The sequence below is a fragment of the Ambystoma mexicanum genome, chromosome 6q (assembly GCF_040938575.1).
Source record: "Ambystoma mexicanum isolate Mex_15411 chromosome 6q, UKY_AmexF1_1, whole genome shotgun sequence".
Lineage (NCBI taxonomy): Eukaryota > Metazoa > Chordata > Amphibia > Caudata > Ambystomatidae > Ambystoma > Ambystoma mexicanum.
The window spans coordinates 1343468577-1343486423 of record NC_090937.1 but is presented as its reverse complement, the minus strand read 5'-3'; positions in this window follow the sequence as shown (position 1 = coordinate 1343486423).

Below are 17847 nucleotides of genomic sequence, written 5' to 3'. Positions count from 1 at the left end.
GTGCACCTCTTAATGTGTACTTAACTGCGGCATGCCGGTGTCACTGGCACGGCTGCCGTGGGTCAACGATGATACCGGCAAGGTTGAGGCTGGCCACAGCGGGTCCCTGCTGATGCCGGAGAAACCGCATCACAGCCCATAATACTCCGGTCCGGTAAACAATGCCTTGTAATGAGGCCCAATATCTTTCAAATGAAATGGTCTCTTTAGGATGTGCTATTATGGATACGAGTCCTTGCACGTTATGAAACAAACATTTCAAAATTGTTGTTTCTGTGTGATTTCCAGTTACGTTTGTTTTAATGTTAGCACAATGGTATTTCCTTTGATATTGTCTGGTATTCAGCACAAACAGAAATATGCAAGTCTGAAAATACTACATTAATCTAGCACATATTGATTCTGATTGACAGAAGAGCTTTTCAGGGGGAAAGTCCCATTGGAAAACGAAGCACCAATCAGGTTGATTCACTGGTGTAACAGGGGCCCCCGCAGCCCCCGCGGTGCAGGAGGCCCCACCAGCGCATGTCCTGGGAGGGGGCCCCACTGAAGAAAAAAAATAATGAAAAAAATTATATATATTTTTTTTGTTCTTTTTGACTTCAGTCTTCATTCATAAAGAAATTATTTCTGTAACAGAAATAATTTCTTTATGAAGGCGGAGTGACTACAAAAAGAAAATGTGTTTTTGAAATCCGAGGGCTTCGCCCTCCCCATGGCATGGAAGAAGCTAGGCTTGAGGCCTCCATATCATGGGGATGGGTGAGCCCTATGACTTCAAAAAGAAATTGTTTATTTTTGAAGTCACTCTGCTTCACAAATAAATGATTTCCGTTATGGTTTGGTCCTTAACGGAAATAAGTTCTTTATGAAGTCAGAGTGACTTCAAGAAGAAACAATGAGCCTCATTACAGGTTTGGCAGTAACCGTGCGGATGCTACCGGCAGGTTGCCGCCAGACCCATAATGATTTACTGGTGCCCAACTTCCCGGTAACACCAGGGGATTACAACCCCGGTGGTCCAGGAAGTCAGGTGCCGGCAAGTGGTAAGTCCCAATTTCCATAGAGTCCTTTGGACTCTATGGGAATGGGGACCACGGAAGCGCCAGCACCGTTAATAATGGTACTTCCATGAAAACTCTGTGGGTGGGTGCCATTCTGCCCGGCAGGTCTGACCTGACGGGTGGGACACCAACTGCCCGCAGAGCTGTAATATGCCGGTCCGGAAACAACAGTGCCCGTAAATTTACCGGCACTGTTGTTTCCAGACTGGCATATTTGTAATGAGGTCCAATTTCATTTTGAAGTATTAGGGCTCCCCTTAACCCCATGATGTGTGCGTGTGTGAGTGTATGGTGAATGGGTGCACACTTAAATGTATAGGTGGCTGCCTGGGTGTGCCTGTATGGTGAAAGGGTGCACACTTAAAAGTATAGGTGGCTGCCTGTGTGAGTGTATGGTGAAAGGGTGCACACTTCAATTTACGGGTGGCTGCCTGGGTGTAAATGTATGGTGAAAGGGTGCACACTTAAAGGTATGGATGTCTGCCTGGGTGTGCCTGTATGGTGAAATAATGCACACTTAAATGTATGGATGGCTGGGGGTGCGTGTGTGTATATGGTGATTGGTATGTGTGCTTGCGTTCAGGGGCGCAACAAAACCTACATTTCGGGGGGCTAACCCTTCAAATGTTGGGAGAGGCACTAACTTCATGGGTGGTGGGGGAGGGGCAAACTTATTTGTTCGGGGGCATCTAATTTCTTTACTCATTTTAATGAGACTATTCTAGTGCAGCTTCAAAGTTACAAGCAGTTAACTCTCTCATTTAAGATTGAAAGCACCCACTTATGGACTGCTGTGAGAATGAGTGGTGTCCTGTACCCTCTCTACCCTTCCAATCGCTCCCCTGGCATGCAAGTATTAAACCCACATCACGATTTCAATTGCATAAAACATTTGGCATTTGAAAGCAGGTACTAACAGTGAAATGCTTTATGTTAGTATTTTCTGGGCTCTTGTTAACAGCGAAATCCAGGTGCCATTTAACATCTGTGCCCTGTTCTGTCTGGCAACTGCTCTAAAGGTCAGCCAGGTCGAGTCAACAAACATAGCCCAATGTTTCAGGGGAGGGGGAGTGCTGAATCCCAGTCAACTCAATGGTGTTGCACCAATATTTGTGATTAATGCCTTGATTACTCATTACGCCCAGCCCTATTCTTCCTCTTCCCAGTGAGTATGAGAAAATACTTGTGTATAAGGCACTCTGCTTCATACACGAGTACTGGGATGAGGTAGAGGTACATGGAGGTAATGCCTGACTTAGCTACCTGTACTCTTCATTACTCCTAGTCCCACTCGTCCTCATCCCAGTGCAAACCTATGAGGCAGAGAACATCATACGTAAGCTCTGAGACAAGGAAGAGTGACATGGAGGTAATTCTGGGCCAAGGAGCTGATTTTGGAGGTTGGGGTAGGGGTGGTAGGGAGAGCGGATGTGTGGGGGCAGGATTGTGCAACAAATCATAATGCTGTCCATGTCCAGGTTAAGCAGGCATGATATGTGGTATTAGTGGCTAGAGAGGCGTTTTGGTGCAGCCAGTCTAGTCATTCCTCAGTTTGGTATGACTTTTTTTAAATGGGCATTTCTGATGAAGCAGTCCTGCTAATTGAATTACCTGGCTAGACTGCCATTTGAGTGCTTCCAGTCTAGCCGTTTCTTACTGCGGCATTGTAAATTTTTCTGGGCATCTGTGATCAAATGATATAAGTAATTTATAACGCACCGGTACACAAGTGTTTCTAGGCATAACAAGACAAGGGAGGGAAGGTAGAGGGAGGACAAGACACACTACTACTTACTAAGCCTTGTGTCATTCAGATTGTGCAAGTGCGGGAACGAGAAGTGCAAGGGGAAAGGGAGGGGTTAAGTGCAAGGGAGAGGGGAGGGAAAAACAGGACAGCAATGCTCTGAGTAAGTGCAGCCAGGGCAGTGTGGCTCTGGGTATTGCAAGGAGAACAAGGGACTGTAGGGTTACAGTTACAGCCCCTAAGTGCTTGGTAGGCCCAGAGGCAGTGCAAGAGTGACTGATCAAGAAAGAGTCTGGACTCAGTGAGACTCTGAGTGTAGCCAAGCAACCAGTCGGTACAGCAGACAGGTAGGTCAGGTAGGGTATGACATCCTTTCATCGCCTGCCTGTTCATCCCCAGGCTTTTTAACGTGCACATTCCATCGAATGTGGTCATCAATTTTTTTAAGGGGGGGGATGGGAAAGGGCAGATAAGGTTTTGGGCAGGTGGGCAACAGCAAAAAATAAGTGTGGGAGGGGGGCTGGGGAGGTACCCACCCAAAAAAAAAAAGATGAGCTCATTCGATGGAATGTGCACGCTAAAAAGCCTGGGGATGAACAGGCAGGTGATGAAATGACATGGAACCGTCATGTAGGCCAGCAGGGGACGGAGAGAGAGAAAGCAGAGGAGAAGAGGAACGTTTTGAGCTGCTTCCAGAACTTCAGGTGGTCCAGCTCAAGTTTGAGAGGGGTAGGGAGGCTATTCCAGAGCGAGGCACCTGCAGAGAGAGATATTTCTACCCCCACTCTCTGCCTGGAGAAGTGTTTAACCCTGAGATAGTTGTAGGTAGCTGAGTGAAGGGCTTGAGAAGGAAGATATTTTGGAAGAGAGCATTGGATGTATTGTGGGCCCCTGGCCCAGAAAGCCTTGTTGACAATGCAAAGGGTGTTGAAGTTGATCCTTGCAGAAACTGGGAGCCAGTGGAGAGATTTCAGGGCTGGAGAGATAAGATCCCTGAGCTTGAGGCAAAGGATAGGTCTTGTAGTCCTGTTCTGGATTAGTTGCAGAGGGTGGAGAGTAAAGGAAGGCAGTTTGAGAAACAGGCTGTTGCAGTAGTCCAGCCTAGTGAGAACCAGGGCTCTGGAGACAGTGAGCTTCTGGGGGAAAGTGAGAAAGGGAAGAGTTCCTTTGAGGAGGAGCAGCTGGTAGTGGGACTTCATTGGCAACGTCTGAGATGTGAGGATAGAAACAGAAAGAGAGAGTGGATTCAAAGATGACACCAAGGTTGTTTGCCTCACAGGAAGGACCCAAGGTGGGCAGCCAGAGTGACAGAGGGAAAGCAGGGGCAGGAGTCCAAATGAGAAGGATTGCCATCTTACTGACATTAAGGCAGAGATCGTTGGAGGCACACCAATCCTGAATCGCAGATAGACAGTCAGGAATGAACGAGAGAGTAGACGAGTCTGAGGTTAGCCTGAAGGAAAGCGGAGTGTCAGCCACATAACACTGAAAGTTAGAGGAGAAGGTAGAGTTCAGGTGGGCCAAAGGGGCCAAGTAGAGGTTGAAAAACCATGGTGAGAGGATGGAGCGGAGAGAAAGGGACTAAGTTGGTCCTGGCAGGGGCTGTCCAAGAGGAAGGAGGTCAGCCACTCAAGGGCCTGATCCAATATGCCCACGTTCTCATGGAGTCGATTGATCATGATTGATCAGGATGGCATGGTTGACCGTGTCGAAAGCAGAGGAAAGATCAAGGAGGATGAGGACAGAAGGAATGCTGGAATCAAGGTTAGAGAGCAGATCTTCAGGAGAGCAGTTTCCGTGCCTCTGGCAGTTCTGAAGCCAGACTGAAGGTCATGGAGACAACCAACAGATTCTGTGTGGAGAGTAAGCTGGGAGATGGCCAGCTTTTCCAACAGTTTGCCCAGGAAAGGGGTGATGGAGATTGGGCGATAGTTTGCTGGGCAGGCAGGATCGGCAGATGGCTTCTTGAGGAGTGGGTGCATAAGGGAGTGGTTAAGGGGAGAGTGGAACGTTCCAGTGGCAAAAGAGTGATTACAGAAATCGGCCAAGGCTGGAGCGAGGTTGTCAATATGCTCCTTGATGGTTTTGGAGGAGCAGGGGAACACCTGTTTGGATGACACTTTCATAGATTGGACTTGTCTAGAAACCTTGTCAGGTGTTGTCAGAGAGAAAGAGGAGAAAGGAGGAAGAGAGGTAAAGATGGCCAAAGGGGGCCGAGAGAGGAAGAGGTAGAGGAAGAGGAGACGAAGGACAGGATATCCTGAGTTTTAGCAGAGAAGTGAGATGACAGAGCCATAAATAGGGCCTTGGAGGGAACAGGAGAGGTAAAGACCGCAACAGGATTGACAAGTTCCTTGCAGATTTTAAAGAGTTTGGCCGTGTTGTTAGAGGCCAAAGGCTTCAATGTATGTTCTCTTCTTCATGAGTTTTATTGCTTCAACTGTCATTTTGGCGCAACTAGTATAGGTATGTGTAAATGTGGCCTGGCATGTTTACTATAACGATATTACGTGTCTATACTGGTATCCATTGTGTAGGCAGTTGGACATGTTTTCATTGTGGCATGGCATTTTTAATAGCAAAGTATTAATGTTCCTGTGCACTGTTGGTGACTTGCATCTAATGGATTGGTGTTACCCTACAAAATAATTGCAAACAGTCTGGCTTTTTAGGCAATTTTTCTCAGAAAGTGTACTGTGTATTGCATTAAAACACATTTATATCTTTCTCCTACTGCAGTGTGCGGCATATCGCTTCAGCAGCACGTTTGTGCGTATTTCGCAAGCGTGATAATCTATGCTGGCCCAGAGTTTGGCACAACCAGTGATTTGTTGCCGAGTTGGGGGCCCCTCAGCATGGCTCGCTGGGGGGCCCCCACATTTTGTGTTACACCACTGGGTTGATTATGACTTCACACATCAACCAGATGTGATTTACCTGATGGTTTGATCTGCTTCCAATTGGGCCTCATCTAGGTTCAATCACGTATATACATCCAATTTGTAGAGAGATGTTCGATGGTATCCCTCACTCGTACCCTCAGCAGACACATCCGGATCCAAACGCTCCCATTGTATTATGTTTGTCCAAGATAAAAGTGATGATTTTAGAGAGCATTGTAATACATTTTGAATTTCAGGATTTCTCAATTACTTCACTTGAAGTTTTCACTTTCAGTGATGTGTACACGTTCAGCTTTAAGAAGCAAACTATGTAGAGCGCCAGCAGTTATGGTCATTTTGGACTCCAAATCGGAAAAGCAGTTTTTGGGAGGCTCATAACGTTTACTCGATATCCACAAAACTGCATGAAATCTTCAATATATATATATATATATATTATATGGCCACGGTAGTGGCCATGTAGTTATGGTTAAATTGCTGTTTCCATAGGAAGAGCACTTTTTTGGGCGGCTTATAACTTCGCTCCCCCTGGACGAATCCTCACCAAACTTTGCAAAAAAAGTATATGGCCCACTCTGAATTTTCTTGAAAAGTTTGGTGAGGTTTGGTCCAGGGTGGGCAAAGTTATAGGGGAGGTCCCAAAACTTTTTTTTCCCCATAGACATAATGGGAAAAAACTTCGCTCACGCCTACAGCCCAAACCGCTGGACGGATTTACAACAAATTTGCAGCAGGAGCGGCGGCTTGGTCCCGAAAGCGTGCTTTTTTTATTTGGTGTAAATCTGTCCAGTAGTTTTTAAAAAAAAAGACAAAAATGTAAGTGAAAAAAATTAGTGAAATCTGTGTCTGCTTCACGGACACACTTCCCTGTTCGCTCTGCGGACAGGACAGGGATTGGGCAAGCGACTTGCGTGATGTCCGCGGATATCTGACGTGCTCTCACATTGGCTGCAGTAAAGCGTGCAGTGCGTCTTATTTTCAGAGACGCCCGCCATCTTAGTTTATTGTTCGTATATTGGCATCTGTGGCAAGTTCTGCAGTGACTTCAGACTTCACAAGTGATTATCACAATGTAACAAGCAAAAATTCCGATGTGATAAGATCAGAGGACAGCTGGGCCTCCAATGGGGCCGTGTGAGGTTCATGTGGATTACACTTCCTGAACATCCCAGGCTGCTGCAGACTTGCAGGAAACACGCCAGCGGTACAAGGTGGCCTGCGGAGGACCGAGAAGCGGATAGCCCATTCCCCCAATCCCCGCTCATTACCCATTCCCCCACCCCCGCTCATTACCATTGTCTCCCTCCTGTACCCCCACCCCCGCTCATGCCTGTGTCTCACGCTTGTTTCCCCCACCCCCCGCTCATGCCCGTGTCTCTCTCTTGTTTCCCCCCACCCCCCACTCATTACCCGTGTCTCCCACCTGTAGCCCCCCACCCCCGCTCATGCCCGTGTCTCTCTCTTCTTTCCCCCAATCCCCGCTCATTACCCGTGCCTCCCTCTTGTACCCCCCACCCCCGCTCATGCCCGTGTCTCTCTCTTGTTTCCCCCCACCCCCTGCTCATGCCTGTGTCTCTCTCTTGTTTCCCCCACCCCCCGCTCATGCCCCGTGTCAAACCTCATGTTCCCCCACACCCCCCGCTCATGCCCCGTGTCTCCCTCCTGTTTCGCCCACCCCCGCTCATGACCCGTGTCTCCCTGTTGTTGCCCCGCACCCCCCGCTCATGCCCCGTGTCTCCCCGGTTCCCCCCACCCCCCTGCTCATGCCCCATGTCTTCCCTGTTCCCCCCACCCCCCGCTCATGCCCTGTCTCCCTCGTGTTCCCCCTCACCCCCTGCTCATGCCCTGTATCTCCCTCCTGTTCCCCCGACCCCCCGCGCATGCGCCGTGTCTCTCCCCTGTTACCCCCACCCCCTGCTCATGCCCCATGTCTCCCTCTTGTTGCCCCCACCCCCTTCTCATGCCCCATGTTTCCCTCGTGTTACCCCCCACCCCCCTGCTCATGCCCCGTGTCTACCTGCTTTTGCCTCCCACCCCCTACTCATGCCCTGTGTCTCTCTCCTGTTACCCCCCACCCCCTCTCATGCCCCGTATCTCCCTGCTGTTGCCCCCCAACCCCCGCTCATGCCCCATGTCTTCCTCCTGTTGCTCCCATCCACGCTCATGCCCCGTGTCTCTCTCCTGTTACCCCCCATCCCCGCTCATTTCCCGTGTCTCCCTCGTGTTCCCCCCACCCTCTGCTCATGCCCTGTGTCTCGCTGCTGTTGCCCCCCCTCTCATGCCCGGTGTCTCTCTCCTGTTGCCCCCACCCCAGGTCATGCCCCGTGTCTCCCTGCTGTTGCCCCCTACCCCCGCTCATGCCCCGTATCTCTCTCCTGTTACCCTCACCCCCTGGTCATGCCCCGTGTCTTCCTCCTGTTGCCCCCCACCCCCGCTCATGCCCTGTGTCTCTCTCCTGTTACCCCCACCCCCCGCTCATGCCCTGTGTCTCTCTCGTGTTCCCCCCACCCTCTGCTCATGCCCCGTGTCTCCCTGCTGTTGCCCCCCCTCATGCCCCGTGTCTCTCTCCTGTTGCCCCCAACCTCCCGGTTATGCCCTGTGTCTCCCTGCTGTTGCCCCCAAACCCCCGCTCATGCCCCGTGTCTCCCTGCTGTTTCCCCCCACCCCCGGTCATGCCCCGTGTCTTCCTCCTGTTGCCCCCCACCCCCACTCATGCCACTTGTGTCTCTCTCCTGTTACCCCCACCCCCCGCTCATGCCTTGTGTCTCCCTCGTGTTCCCCCCACCCTCTGCTCATGCCCCGTGTCTCCCTGCTGTTGCCCCCTCTCTCATGCCCCGTGTCTCTCTCCTGTTGCCCCCCATGCCCAGGTCATGCCCCGTGTCTCCCTGCTGTTGCCCCCAACCCCCGCTCATGCCCTGTGTCTCCTGTTAACCCCCACCCCCCGGTCATGCCCCGTGTCTCCCTGCTGTTGCCCCCTACCCCCGCTCATGCCCCATATCTCTCTCCTGTTACCCCCACCCCCCTCTCATGCCCCGTGTCTCTCTCCTGTTGCCCCCCCCTCATGCCCCGTGTCTCTCTCCTGTTGCCCCCCACCTCCCGGTCAGGCCCTGTGTCTCCCTGCTGTTGCCGCCCACCCCCGCTCATGCCCCGTGTCTCTCTCCTGTTGCCCCCGGGTCATGCCCTTGGTCTTCCTGCTGTTGCCACCCACCCCCCGCTCATGCCCCGTGTCTCCCTGCTGTTTCCCTGCACCGCCCGGTCATGCCCCGTGTCTTCCTTCTGTTGCCCCCCACCCTCGTTCATGCCCCGTGTCTCTCTCCTGTTACCCCCCACCCCCCGCTCATGCCCTGTGTCTCCCTTGTGTTCCCCCCACCCTCTGCTCATGCCCCGAGTCTCCCTGCTGTTGCCCCCCACCCCCAGGTCATGCCCCGTGTCTCCCTGCTGTTGCCCCCCAACCCCCGCTCATGCCCCATGTCTCCTGTTAGCCTGCACCCCCCGGTCATGCCCCGTGTCACCCTGCTGTTGCCCCCTACCCCAGCTCATGCCCCATATCTCTCTCCTGTTACCCCCACCCCCCTCTTATGCCCCGTGTCTCTCTCCTGTTGCCCCCACCCCGGCTCATGCCCCATGTCTGTCTCCTGTTCCCCGCATCCCCAGGTCATGCCCCGTGTCTCCCTGCTGTTGTGCTGTTGCCCTCACCCTCGCTCATGCCCCGTGTGTCCCTGCTGTTGCCCCCCACCCCCCACTCATGCCCTGTGTCTCTCTCCTGTTACCCCACACCTCCCGCTCATGCCCTGTGTCTCTCTCCTGTTACCCCCCACCCCGCTCATGCCCTGTGTCTCTCTCCTGTTGCCCCCACCCCCTGCTCATGCCCCCTGTCTCTCTCCTGTTACCCCCCACCCCGCTCATGCCCTGTGTCTCTCTCCTGTTGCCCCCACCCCCAGCTCATGCCCTGTGTCTCACTCCTGTTACCCCCCACCCCCCTGTCATGCCCCGTGTCTCCCTGGTGTTGCCCCCCACCCTCTGCTCATGCCCCGTGTCTCCCTGCTGTTGCCCTCACCCCCCGCTTATGCCACGTGTCTCTCTCCTGTTACCTCCCACCCCCCACTCATGCCCCATGTCTCTCTCCTGTTGCCCCCCACCCCCGGTCATGCTCCATGTTGCCCTGCTGTTGCCCCCCACCCCCCACTCATGCCCCGTGTCTCTCCTCTATTACCCCCACCCCACGCTCATGCCCCGTGTCCCCCTGTTGTTGCCACCCACCCCCGCTCATGCCCTGTGTCTCTCTCCTGTTACCCCCACCCCCTGCTCATTCCCCGTGTCTCCCTCGTGTTCCCCCCACCCCCGCTCAATCCCTGTGTCTCCCTGTTGTTGCCCCCCACCCCCCGCTCAAGCCCCGTGTCTCCCTCGTGTTCCCCCCACCCCCCAGTCATGCCAAGTGTCTCCCTGCTTTTGCCCCCCACTCTCTGCTCATGCGCTGTGTATCTCTCCTGTTACCCCCCACCCCCTGTCATGCCCCGTGTCTCCCTGCTGTTGCCCCCCACCCTCCGCTCATGCCCCGTGTCTCCCTGCTGTTGCCCCCACCCCGTGTCTCTCTCCTGTTAACATCATGCCCCGTGTCTTTCTCCTGTTACACCCCACCCCCCTCTCATGCCCCGTGTCTCTCCCCTGTTTCCCCCCACCCCCCTCTCATGCCGTGTGACTCTCTCCTGTTCCACGCACCCCACGGTCATGCCCCGTGTCTCCCTGCTGTTGCCCTCACCCCCCGCTCATGCCCCATGTCTCCCTGCTGTTGCCGCCCACCACCCGCTCATGCCCCATGTCTCTCTTCTGTTACCACCCACCCCCGCTCATGCCCTGTGTCTCCCTGCTGTTGCCCCCCACCCCCCTGTCATGCCCCGTGTCTCCCTGCTGTTGCCCCCCACCCTCCGCTCATGTCTCGTGTCTCCCTGCTGTTGCCCCCACACCCCGCTCATGCCCAATGTCTCTCGCCTGTTACCCCCCACCCCCCTCTCATGCCCCGTGTCTCTCTCCTGTTACCCCCACCCCCTCTCATGCCCCGTGTCTCTCCCCTGTTACCCCCCACCCCCCTCTCATGCCCTGTGACCTTTTCCTGTTGCTGCCCACCCCCCTGTCATGCCTTGTGTCTCCCTGCTGTTGCCCCCACCCCCCGCTCATGCCCCGTGTCTCTCTCCTGTTCCCCGCACCCCCGGTCATGCCCCGTGTCTCCCTGCTGTTGCCTTCACCCCCCGCTCATGCCCCGTGTTTCCCTGCTGTTGCCCCCCCACCCCCCACTCATGCCCTGTGTCTCTCTCCTGTTACCCCCACCTCCCGCTCATGCCCCGTGTCTCTCTCCTGTTGCCCCCCACCTCCACACTCATGCCCCGTGTCTCTCTACTGTTACCCCCCGCTCATGACCTGTGTCTCTCTCCTGTTGCCCCCACCCCCCGCTCATGCCCCGTGTCTCTCTCCTGTCACCCCCCACCCCCGGTCATGCCCCGTGTCTCCCTGCTGTTGCCCCCCACCCTCCGCTCTTGCCCCATGTCTCCCTGCTGTTGCCCCCCACCCCCTGCTCATGCCACGTGTCTCCCTCCTGTTACCCCCCACCCCCCACTCATGCCCCGTGTCTCTCTCCTGTTGCCCCCACCCCCGGTCATGCTCTGTGTTGCCCTGCTGTTGCCCCCCAGCCCCCCGCTCATGCCCTGTGTCTCTCCTCTGTTAACCCACCCCACGCTCATGCCCCGTGTCTCCCTGCTGTTGCCACCCACCCCCCGCTCATGCCCCGTGTGTCTCTCCTGTTACCCCTCACCCCCCGCTCATGCCCCATGTCTCCCTCGTGTTCCCCCCACCCCCCGCTCATGCCCTGTGTCTCCCTGCTGTTGCCCCCCACCCCCTGCTCATGCCCCGTGTCTCCCTCGTGTTCCCCCACCCCCTTCTCATGCCCCGTGTCTCTCTCCTGTTGCCCCCAACCCTCTGCTCATGCCCTGTGTCTCTTTCTCCTGTTAGCCCCACCCCCTGTCATGCCCCGTGTCTCCCTGCTGTTGCCCCCCACCCTCTGCTCATGCACTGTGTCTCTCTCCTGTTACCCCCACCCACTGTCATGCCCTGTGTCTCCCTGCTGTTACCCCCCAACCTCCACTCATGCCCCGTGTCGCCCTGCTGTTGCCCCCACCCCGCTCATGCCCCGTGTCTTTCTCCTGTTACCCGCCACCCCCTCTCATACCCCGTGACTCTCTCCTCTTGCCGGCCCACCCCCAGTCATGTCCCGTGTCTCCCTGCTGTTGCCCCCTACCCCCCGCTCATGCCCCGTGTCTCTCTCCTGTTCCCTGCACCCCCGGGTCATGCACCGTGTCTCACTGCTGTTGCTCTCACCCCCCGCTCATGCCTCATGTCTCCCTGCTGTTGACCCCACCCCCCACTCATGCCCCGTGTCTCTCTCCTGTTACCCCCACCTCCCGCTCATGCCCCGTGTATCTCTCCTGTTGCCCCCCACCCCCTGCTCATGCCCTGTGTCTCTCTCCTGTTACCCCCCACCCCCCCGCTCATGCCCCGTGTCTCTCTCCTGTTGCCCCCACCCCCTGCTCATGCCCCGTGTCTCTCTCCTGTTACCCCCACCCCACTGTCATGTCCTGTGTCTCCCTGCTGTTGCCCCCCACCCCCCGCTCATGCCCCGTGTCTCTCTCCTGTTACCCCCCACCCCCCGCTCATGCCCCATGTCTCTCTCCAGGTGCCCCCCACCCCCGTCATGCTCCGTGTCTCCCTGCTGTTGCCCCCACCCCCGCTCATGCCCCATGTCTCTCCTCTGTTACCCCCCACCCCACACTCATGCCCCGTGTCTCCCTGCTGTTGCCCCCACCCCCCGCTCATGCCCCGTGTCTCTCTCCTGTTACCCCCATGCCCCGCTCATGCCCCGTGTCTGCCTTGTGTTCCCCGCACCCCCGCTCATGCCCTGTGTCTCCCTCTTGTTGCCCAGCACACCCTGCTCATGCCCCGTGTCTCCCTCCTGTTCCCCCACCCCCTGCTCATCCCCCGTGTCCCCCTCTTGTTCCCCCCACCACCTGCTCATGCCCCGTGTCTTCCTGCTCTTGTCCCCCACCCCCTGCTCATGCCCCGTGTCTCTATCCTGTTATGTTACCCCCCACCGCCCTGTCATGCCCCGTGTCTCCCTGCTGTTGCCCCCCACCCCCCGCTCATGCCCCGTGTCTCTCTCCTGTTACCCCCTCACCCCCTGCTCATGCCCCATGTCTCTCTCCTGTTGCCCCCAACCCCCGGTCATGCTCTGTGTCTCCCTGCTGTTGCCCCCACCCCCCGCTCATGCCCCATGTCTCTCCTCTGTTACCCCCCACCCCATGCCCCATGTCTCCCTGCTGTTGCCCCCACCCCCAATCATGCCCCGTGTCTCTCTCCTGTTACCCCCCATGCCCCGCTCATGCCCCATGTCTTCCTCGTGTTCCCCCCACCCCCCGCTCATGACCTGTGTCTCCCTCTTGTAGCCCCCATCCCCCTCTCATGCCCCGTGTCTCCCTCGTGTTCCCCCCACCCCCTGCTCATGCCCCGTGTCTCCCTCTTGTGCCCCCCACGCCCCGCTCATGCCCCGTGTCTCCCTGCTGTTGCCGCCCACCCCCCGCGCATGCCCCGTGTCTCTCTCCTGTTACCCCCACCCCCGCTCATGCCTCGTGTCCCTCTCCTGTTACCCCCCACCACTCTCTCATTCCCCATGTCTCTCTCCTGTTGCCCCCTACCCCCTGGTCATGCCCCGTGTCTCCCTGCTGTTGCCCCCCACCCCCTGCTTATGCCCCGTGTCTCTCTCCTGTCACCCCCCACCCCCATCTCATGCTCCGTGTCTCTCTCCTGTTAACCCCCACCCCCCTCTCATGCCCCGTGTCTCTCTCCTGTTACCCCCCCACCCCCCTGTCATGCCCCGTGTCTCCCTCATGTTCCCCAACCCCCGCTCATGCCCCGTGTCTCCCTGCTGTTGCCCCCCAACCCCTGCTCATGCCCCGTGTCTCTCTCCTGTTACCCCCACCCCCCGCTCATACCCCGTGTCTCCCTGCTCTTGCCCCCCAACTCCCGCTCATGCCCCGTGTCGCCCTGCTGTTGCCCCCGACCACCCGCTTATGCCCCGTGTCTCTCTCCTGTTACTCCCACCCCCTGCTCATGCCTCGTGTTCCCCCTAACCCCCGCTCATGCCCAGTGTCTCCGTGCTTTTGCCCCCATCCCCCGCTCATGCCCCGTGTCTCCCTGCTGTTGCCCCTCAACCCCCGCTCATGCCCTGTGTCTCCCTCGTGCTCCTCCACCCCCCACTCATGCCCCGTTTCTCCCTCCTGTTGCTCCCCACCCCCCGCTCATGCCCCGTGTCTCTCTACTGTTACCCCCACCCCTGCTCATGCCCCATGTCTCCCTCTTGTTGCCTCCCATCCCCCGCTTATGCTCTGTGTCTCCCTCGTGTTCCCCCACCCCCGCTCATGCCCCATGCCTCCCTCTTGTTCCCCCCACCCCCCTCTCATGCCCCGTGTCTCTCTCCTGTTACCCTCCCACCCCCCTGTCATGCCCCGTGTCTCCCTCATGTTCCCCAACCCCCGCTCATGCCCCGTGTCTCCCTGCTGTTGCCCCCCAACCCCTGCTCATGCCCCGTGTCTCTCTCCTGTTACCCCCACCCCCCGCTCATACCCCGTGTCTCCCTGCTCTTGCCCCCCAACTCCCGCTCATGCCCCGTGTCGCCCTGCTGTTGCCCCCGACCACCCGCTTATGCCCCGTGTCTCTCTCCTGTTACTCCCACCCCCTGCTCATGCCTCGTGTCTCCCTCGTGTTCCCCCTAACCCCCGCTCATGCCCAGTGTCTCCCTGCTTTTGCCCCCATCCCCCGCTCATGCCCCGTGTCTCCCTGCTGTTGCCCCTCAACCCCCGCTCATGCCCTGTGTCTCCCTCGTGCTCCTCCACCCCCCACTCATGCCCTGTGTCTCTCTCCTGTTACTTCCCACCCCCCCGCTCATGCCCCGTGTCTCTCTCCTGTTACCCCCCACCCCCTTCTCATGCCCCATGTCTCTCTCCTGTTGCCCCCCACCCCCGGTCATACCCTGTGTCTCCCTGCTGTTGCCCCCCAACCCCACTCATGCCCTCTGTCTCTCATGCCCCATGTCTCTTTCCTGTTACCCCCCACCCCCTTCTCATGCCCCGTGTCTCTCTCCTGTTGCCCCCCAACCCCGGTCATGCCCCGTGTCTCCCTTCTGTTCCCCCCAAATGCCGTTCATGCCCTGTGCCTCCCTGCTGATGCCCCCCACACCCCTTTCATGCCCCGTGTCTCCCTCCTGTTACCCCCACCCCCTTCTCATTCCCCGTGTCTCCCTCGCGTTCCCCCCACCCCCTGCTCATGCCCCGTGTTTCCCTGCTGTTTCCCCCCACCCCCCAGTCATGCCCCGTGTCTCCCTGCTGTTGCCCCCCACCCCCGCTCATGCCCCGTATCTCCCTCATGTTCCCCCCACCCCCGCTCATGCCCCGTGTCTCCCTGCTGTTTCCTCCACCCCCGATCATGCCCCATGTCTCTCTCCTGTTACCCCCCACCCCCGCTCATGCCCCATGTCTCCCTCGTGATCCCCCCACCCCCAACTCATGCCCTGTGTCTCCCTGCTGTTGCCCCCCACCCCCCGCTCATGCCCTGTGTTTCCCTCCTGTTGCCCCCACCCCCCGCTCATGCCCCCTGTCTCTCTCCTGTTACCCCCCACCCCCTTCTCATGTCCCGTGTCTCTCTCCTGTTGGCCCCCACCCCCGGTCATACCCTGTATCTCCCTGCTGTTGCACCCACCCCCACTCATGCCCTCTGTCTCTCATGACCCATGTCTCTTTCCTGTTACCCCCTCCCCCTTCTCATACCCCGTGTCTCTCTCCTGTTGCCCCCCAACCCCCCGTTCATGCCCCGTGTCTCCCTTCTGTTGCCCCCCAATGCCGCTCATGCCCCGTGTCTCCCTCCTGTTAGCTCCCACCCTACTCTCATGCCCCGTGTCTCCCACGCGTTCCCCCCACCCCCTGCTCATGCCCCGTGTCTTCCTGCTGTTTCCCCCCACCCCCCAGTCATGCCCCGTGTCTCCATGCTGTTGCCCCCCACCCCCGCTCATGCCCCGTATCTCCCTCATGTTCCCCCCACCCCCCGCTCATGCCCCGTGTCTCCCAGCTGTTTCCCCCACCCCCCGCTCATGCCCCGTGTCTCCCTGCTGTTGCCCCCCACCCCCGATCATGCCCAGTGTCTCTCTCCTGTTACCCCCCGCTCATGCCCTGTGTCTCCCTCCTGTTGCTCCCCACCCCCCGCTCAAGCCCCGTGTCTCTCTACTGTTACCCCCACCCCTGCTCATGCCCCGTGTCTCCCTCTTGTTGCCTCCCATCCCCCGCTTATGCTCCGTGTCTCCCTCTTGTTCCCCACCCCCGCTCATGCCCCATGCCTCCCTCTTGTTCCCCCCACCCCCTGCTCATGCCCCGTGTCTACCTGCTGTTGCCCCCCACCCCCCGCTCCTGTGTCTCTCTCCTGTTACTTCCCACCCCCCCCGCTCATGCCCGTGTCTCTCTCCTGTTACCCCCCACCCCCTTCTCATGCCCCGTGTCTCTCTCCTGTTGCCCCCCACCCCCGGTCATACCCCGTGTCTCCCTGCTATTGCCCCCCACCCCCCACTCATGCCCTCTGTCTCTCATGCCCCATGTCTCTTTCCTGTTACCCCCCACCCCCTTCTCATGCCCCGTGTCTCTCTCCTGTTGCCCCCCAACCCCGGTCATGCCCCGTGTCTCCCTGCTGTTGCCCCCGCTCATGCCCTGTGTCTCTCTCCTGTTACCCCCACTCACCGGTCATGCCCCGTGTCTCCCTGCTGTTGCCCGCCACCCCCTGCTCATGCCCCGTGTTTCTCTCCTGTTACCCCCACCCTCCTCTCATGCTCCGTGTCTCTCTCCTGTTACCCCCACCCCCGGTCATGCTCAGTGTCTTCCTGCTGATGCCCCCCACCCCCGCTCATGCCCCGTATCTCCCTCATGTTCCCCCCACCCCCGCTCATGCCCCGTGTCTCCCTGCTGTTTCCTCCACCCCTGATCATGCCCCATGTCTCTCTCCTGTTACCCCCCACCCCCGCTCATGCCCCATGTCTCCCTCGTGATCCCCACACCCCCAACTCATGCCCTGTGTCTGCCTGCTGTTGCCCCCCACCCCCCGCTCATGCCCTGTGTTTCCCTCCTGTTGCCCCGACCCCCCGCTCATGCCCCCTGTCTCTCTCCTGTTACCCCCCACCCCCTTCTCATGTCCCGTGTCTCTCTCCTGTTGGCCCCCACCCCCGGTCATACCCTGTATCTCCCTGCTGTTGCACCCACCCCCACTCATGCCCTCTGTCTCTCATGACCCATGTCTCTTTCCTGTTACCCCCACCCCCTTCTCATACCCCGTGTCTCTCTCCTGTTGCCCCCCAACCCCCCGTTCATGCCCGGTGTCTCCCTTCTGTTGCCCCCCAATGCCGGTCAAGCCCCGTGTCTCCCTGCTGATGTCCCCCACCCCCCGCTCATGCCCCGTTTATCCCTCCTGTTAGCTCCCACCCTACTCTCATGCCCCGTGTCTCCCTCGCGTTCCCCCCACCCCCTGCTCATGCCCCGTGTCTTCCTGCTGTTTCCCCCCACCCCCCAGTCATGCCCCGTGTCTCCATGCTGTTGCCCCCCACCCCCGCTCATGCCCCGTATCTCCCTCATGTTCCCCCCACCCCCCGCTCATGCCCCGTGTCTCCCAGCTGTTTCCCCCACCCCCCGCTCATGCCCCGTGTCTCCCTGCTGTTGCCCCCCACCCCCGATCATGCCCAGTGTCTCTCTCCTGTTACCCCCCGCTCATGCCCTGTGTCTCCCTCCTGTTGCTCCCCACCCCCCGCTCAAGCCCCGTGTCTCTCTACTGTTACCCCCACCCCTGCTCATGCCCCGTGTCTCCCTCTTGTTGCCTCCCATCCCCCGCTTATGCTCCGTGTCTCCCTCTTGTTCCCCACCCCCGCTCATGCCCCATGCCTCCCTCTTGTTCCCCCCACCCCCTGCTCATGCCCCGTGTCTCCCTGCTGTTGCCCGCCACCCCCTGCTCATGCCCCGTGTTTCTCTCCTGTTACCCCCACCCTCCTCTCATGCTCCGTGTCTCT